This window comes from Denticeps clupeoides, chromosome 9 (genome assembly GCF_900700375.1).
Source record: "Denticeps clupeoides chromosome 9, fDenClu1.1, whole genome shotgun sequence".
NCBI lineage: Eukaryota > Metazoa > Chordata > Actinopteri > Clupeiformes > Denticipitidae > Denticeps > Denticeps clupeoides.
Window position 1 is genome coordinate 11,798,690 of NC_041715.1, and position 6,000 is coordinate 11,804,689.

Below are 6,000 nucleotides of genomic sequence, written 5' to 3' on the forward strand. Positions count from 1 at the left end.
TTCTGTGCGAGAAAGTCTGAATCGCAGTCTAGCATGCTAGAGCGGTCGAAATACAGTGCGAGAGGGATCGAGTAAAGCAAGTTTCAGATGTGCATGTGCTTTGGACTTCTGCTTTCAGGCCGAACAGTAAAATCTGACATCCAGTGAAGGCTTCATTGTTGCTGCGAGGCTGAGCTCAAAACCTGGGTGTGATTGATGCAGTCACTGTGCACCACCTGTACGATCCTAGCACATAAGTATATATATATATATATATAGAGCTGAACGCTGTTCAGAAAAAAAAAAAAAAAAAAAAATCGAATCACGATTTGACACATATAATATAATTTGTGATTATTCACTGTATTATGTGTATTAAAAACTGTAGCATGACCCTACGTTGAAATATGATCTCCACTGTAACTAGCATACCACGAGTTGAGAGCAAGTGTCCTTGATTGCAGTTAAGTGGGCGTGGCTTTAACATGGGACACATCTGATTGGTGACTATTACACAAGGACATCAGCCCAACGTGATTGGAATTGGGGGGAATCCCGGCGACTACAGCAGTTTTCAGACCGAACACGGCAGATTTATCAGACGCCCTTATCCAGAGCGACATAGAACCAGTAGTTAGAGGGACAGTCCCCCACCTGGAGACACTCAGGGTTAAGTGTCTTGCTCAGGGACACAATGGTAGTAAGTGGGATTTGAACCTGGGTCATCTGGATCATAGGCGAGTCTGTTACTCACTAGGCTACTACCACCCACGCACTGCACTTTCAAATCAGTTATCTCTTCTATGGCTTGCGTGGCAGAAGAGCGGTTGTCCGTGTCCGAACCACATGCCCAATAGGTTCAACGCATGCAGGCACATTGGATAGGGTTTCGTGCACGCCACATCACACCACTCAGCGGCCTTGCGCGTGGTCAAAGTTGAAACTTGTTTAACCTTGACCGCTGCACGTCCAGACGCATTTTCGGTCTTCCCCTGCTCAAGAAACCTATGTTACGCTCCATGTTTCCAGCAGGCTGCTCAATGTAAAACTTTAGTACACGACTCAACCCAGACAGCTCTCCATCTTAACCACCGATAAAGGCATTCAACTTCGCCTACCAACAGCATCACACACTTCCAGTGCAAAGAAATAAACAGCAATTTTATCTACAGAGTACGATAATGGGTCAACCTAGACTATAGAATGGCAAAACGGACAGTCAAAATGTATTAAAGCAGAGCTCAGAACACTGAACTGAAGAATGAGCTTCAAGCCATGCGCTTTTGATGTTAGCGTAACACCGTTAACAAACAATCCCAACAGACAAACAGCTAAAAGCTCATCTGTAACTTCAATAAATCAATCACGAGCCAGTTTTGTCTAGGACAATTTTCCATGTACTAGGCATTATACACAGAGACTTGGGCATGTTACCCAATACCTAAAATCTGTCATCCTCATCAAATTCACTTCATGTTGTGAACTGATGCGGCATGCTGTTAATGATGGTGTGTGTGTGTGTGTGTGTATATATATATATACACAGTACAGGCCAAAAGTTTGGACACACCTTCTCATTCAATGTGTTTTCTTTATTTTCATGACCATTTACGTTGGTAGATTCTCACTGAAGGCATCAAAACTATGAATGAACACGTGTGGAGTTATGTACTTAACAAAAAAAGGTGAAATATCTGAAAACATGTTTTATATTCTAGTTTCACCTTTTGCTCTGATTACTGCTTTGCGCACTCTTGGCATTCTCTCCATGAGCTTCAAGAGGTCGTCACCTGAAATGCTTTTCCAACAGTCTTGAAGGAGTTCCCAGAGGTGTTTAGCACTTGTTGGCCCCTTTGCCTTCACTCTGTGGTCCAGCTCACCCCAAACCATCTCGATTGTGTTCAGGTCCGGTGACTGTGGAGGTCAGGTCTCCACTTTTTGTTAAGTACATAACTCCACATGTGTTCATTCGTAGTTCTGATGCCTTCAGTGAGAATCTACCAAAGTTAATAGTTAATAATACCATGAAAATAAAGAAAACACATTGAATGAGAAGGTGTGTCCAAACTTTTGATCTGTACGGTGTGCGTGTGATACATATAAATAATTTTGTAAATGTTTGCACTGTGCTCAAACGTTCATCTCACTAGTGACTTGTGATTGGTCCACTTTTTTCTCTCTCTCAGAAGCTGAACTGTTTTCAGCTGCAACATTACCCAATCATCAAGTGTCGTCCAAAGTAAATGACAGAAAAGCTTAGTTGATACTATTGTTGAATTAAGCGTTTCCAAAGAGCCAAGGTGCACATAGATGTGGTCACATTTTTACTTTAAAACTGTAGGTATATTGAACCGGCATGTAACTGTAAGTGTAGATTAGGGCATGGGCTCCCGATCATGTTTTATTTTCATGCAGGTTCACGTGAACGGCTGTCAGGCACTGCAACAGTTCCAAAACCAGAGCCCGAGTCAAACCACACTTTTGTGATGTCATCAACAGCGATTTTATATGCTGTCGCCTTCCATGGGACAGGCTGAGCGCTTCGTTATGTTGGAATGAATGAAAAAACCAAGGATCCGTTACACAAGTTCTGCAACTGTGGCCTTGACAACATTTCATTGAAATTATTTGATGCTTGTGCTAGTGTAGTCTGATGACCAAAAAAACAACAACACATAAAACCACAGAGCATAATGAAACGCAAAAAACAATAACGAACACAATTCTGCACAATCTCCGTTAATTCACATATGTTCCAAAGCGAAACAAATGCACCCATCATTTGAAATTATTTCTCAGCGCTTTACTCCTCAAATGAAGCCGGGAACGCCGCAAAGATGTTGATGGCTGAAACTGACTGGTGTTTGTCTGCACAAGTTACACCAAAAGCCTTTTGTTCACAGCAGATTACATCCTTCCAGCTAGGAATCCTTAAAAAAATTATAAAAATAATAATACGAAACTTCACCATTTACCATTATACACAGGACCTGCGCATTTTCATCACTTCATATAAAACTCTACTCTGACACAGACAAGCATATCAGTACAGAGTGAGCCAACGTCACGTACAGCAAGCAACGCATTACAGTCACCCGTGTCTCGAACCTCAAAATTAACGTATGGTCCATTTGCCCTATTGCCTTGTAGCACAGCACAGACTTTAATGTATTATAGACCAGACGCATCAGGGCATTATAACAGTTAAATGAAACCATGAACAATCCATTAAGGTAGAATTACATTTAAAAAATATGCAAGAACTGTAGCACAATAATACGAAAAAGATTAATATTATAATCGCAGAGGCGCAGGAGGCGGGAGAGGAGCCTTTTTGCCACCGTTGTAATGGGTTTTTAGGCCACGTTCCCGTGTTGTCACCTGACATCGGCAAAGGGCAAACACTCCATGCATTAACTCCAAACTGGCTTATCTGAGACGGTACAAACCCGGAGAGACCCGCAGGTATGCGCGCTACAAGCACAACGCTCGGCCAGATCACAGCCCGCTTTGTGCCCGGGATTCTTTCATAGCGGGACGCGGAGAAGGCCGGAGAGAAGAAGGGGGGGAGAAAAAAAAAAAAAAAGAGAGGGGCCCAGGGCCCGGACTTGCAAGCGCCATCAAACGCACAGGCCTGTAACCGAATCCGGGCCCCGTAGTAAACGTAAACGACTGCAGGCGCACATCAATGGGGGCCCTGGACAAAAGCGGCTGAAACCGAAGAGCCTCGGACGAAAGTGGCCATTCAGGCGCCCGGCTTCTCCAGATTTCTCAGACGTGGGGCTTCTTTTTGTTAATGCTGTTTGGGCACAAGACGGATCAAACGGACGAGGCGATAAATAAGCCGCAATAAAGTTTCTCCGGTGGCTGGAAATCCCTGTTAAACATGCGGCGAGCAACTTTATCAGCAAGTCTGTCACTTCAAAGGCCACATTACTTTTACTTTAAAAAACGCTTCTTCAGACCAGGTAAGCAAGGGGGGGGGGGTATTTAGACCATTTCTCATTCATTCCATCCAACTCCCAGCCCCGCACCGACACCGCGAAACTGGCAGCCAGTAATAAAAAAAAAAAAGCCCCTCCACCCCGGTCCACGGAGAAAGAAAGTGGCCCGAATAAGACACGAGTTTCTTTCTTTCTTTCTTCCCCCCTCCCCTCTCAAACTTACCCGCCTGTTCGCGAAAAGCCGAAAACAGAAGCTGCTCCGCTGAAATTCGACTTTTTTTTTTTTTTTTTGGTCCTCTAGCTCCTAGCAGCGCCCGTTTCGCAACAGAAAGTAACTAAATACGTGGAAAAAAACAACAGTTTCCATCCGTACGTGGTCTTCGGATTCTCGTATTAAAAATAAAAGCGGAAACATCCAGAAAATAAAGATAAAAGTTTCCAAAGTTTAAGCTGTTTTCTGAAGAAAAGGAAAATCACGGCGGGTCACTGGCTGCCATTAGCTGCGGGCACCTCCAAACTTGGCCAACTTTTCTCCTTCCCCGACCCAGAGAAGTCGTTCCTGTTCCGAGGAAGCCTCTGAGGAGGAGGGGGGATGGGTCGGAGGCTCCTGGCCGGCGGCCGCGCAGACAAAAAGTCCGCCGCGGAGAGTCCCCGGAGCGACCCGAGGCTCCGGCGGCCGGCGCGGTATTGTTCACGTCCGCGCCACGTTCGGCGGCCCGTTTCCGCCCGGAGAGTCGCCTCCATCAGCGGGAAATGAAAACAAGCAGCGGGACTCGACACCTCGGCTACGGCAGGCCTGCTACTGGCTGTGGGTCGCGTCGTAGGAGGGAATATTATTTAATTACGGACAGGCTGCATTATTATTGTGGGTTTTTTTTTTTCTTGTTTTCAGCCTGTTTTATTTTTCACCGAAAGGTAAAGGCGAGTCTCCTCCGCGGTCGTATTCCTTCGACACATCCGTTCCAGCGGCCGCGCAGATCCGCTCGGGTCCTCCCGAGACCGGAGAAAGTGGACCGGAGCCGCGGGAGGGGTAGCGCCAGCCGGAGGTACGCGAGCGCGGTGTCACGGAGGCGGATTCGCTCACCGAGCGCCGCGACCCCGTCGCCCTCCCGAACCGCCCGAAAACGCAACTCACCTGACGCGCGTCCGCGTTTAAACCCGATCCGGCTCCCGAGTCCACGACAGCACCCGAACCACCGCCGGGCGACGGCACGGCAGCACCCCCGCGGACGCGATCATTGAAGCGGCCCTGTTAGATGGCATCCATCGCCAAGATTTCCTTCTTCCTCCTCCCCCCCACCCCCGCGCGGCCGCCCAGTTGGTCTCGTCCGGATTCTGAGTAGCGATTCTAGGTCAGGTCCATGCGGCGGCGGGGAGCGCGTTAATGACAGATTTAATGTCGGCCGTGACACCGCCGACGCACGTATTTTATCACATAAAATAACTTTTTTTTGTCCCCGTCCCCACTTGTTTTATTAGCGAAAGTGTATGGGATGTGCACAAATTCCACTTTGTATGCGCACAACAAAACACAATAATAAATATATACCAACATCCAGTGTGTGTAGTACATTGAACTGCTTTAGGTATGTAAGTCGAATGCATATAATGCATATTACCTAGCCTACATAACACAAGACACAAAATCTTGATAACAAAGTGTAAATTCTTGTGCACGTTTGTGCATGGGAGATGAACACAGCAGCTAGAAACTGCCCAGTGAGTCACATTGTGTTTCTTGTGCTGAGCTATGATGCTGCTGTCTAAAGGACAGCGTAGCTTTTTATCTCCTGGACTAGTGAAAGTAATGCAGGTTTAGACTGGTTTTTGACAAAGATTTGTCATGGCCAGCAATTCCCAGTCTTTGTACATGACTGCAATTGTAATTTATTTAGTGTTTTTGATATCTGTAGGGGTTTAGTGGAGTCACAAAGGCTAAATCTGCAATCTTGTTGGCCACGTTACAATTCGTGTTTAATCTTTGTCAACTGCACTCAGGGCGGTGTCAGTCGGTGTTTTCCATTTTTAACTTGGGCCGCCATTCATCTGCTGACTTGGCTAACCAGCATAACGCCAA

The 6,000-nt window shown here is 46.3% G+C and overlaps 1 protein-coding gene and 1 long non-coding RNA gene across 5 annotated transcripts in view; one reads left to right on the forward strand and one right to left on the reverse strand.

The window, feature by feature from the left end:
* The window catches only part of LOC114797226 (B-cell CLL/lymphoma 9 protein-like), a 32,531-nt gene extending 27,309 nt beyond the window's left edge, over window positions 1-5,222 (reverse strand). For 3 of the 4 annotated variants that reach the window (XM_028991975.1, XM_028991976.1, XM_028991973.1), the window contains exon 1: window positions 5,059-5,222. The gene's annotated coding sequence lies outside the window, so the exon portion shown is untranslated. Of the gene's footprint in view, window positions 1-4,146; window positions 4,397-5,058 lie in introns of those variants that run through there. The other variant, XM_028991974.1, reaches the window with a different exon arrangement.
* On the forward strand, window positions 4,498-5,477 carry LOC114797227 (uncharacterized). Its single transcript, XR_003750827.1, has 2 exons — window positions 4,498-4,731; window positions 4,839-5,477. It is a non-coding gene; the product is annotated as an uncharacterized LOC114797227 (long non-coding RNA).
* Window positions 5,478-6,000: the final 523 nt, after the last annotated feature.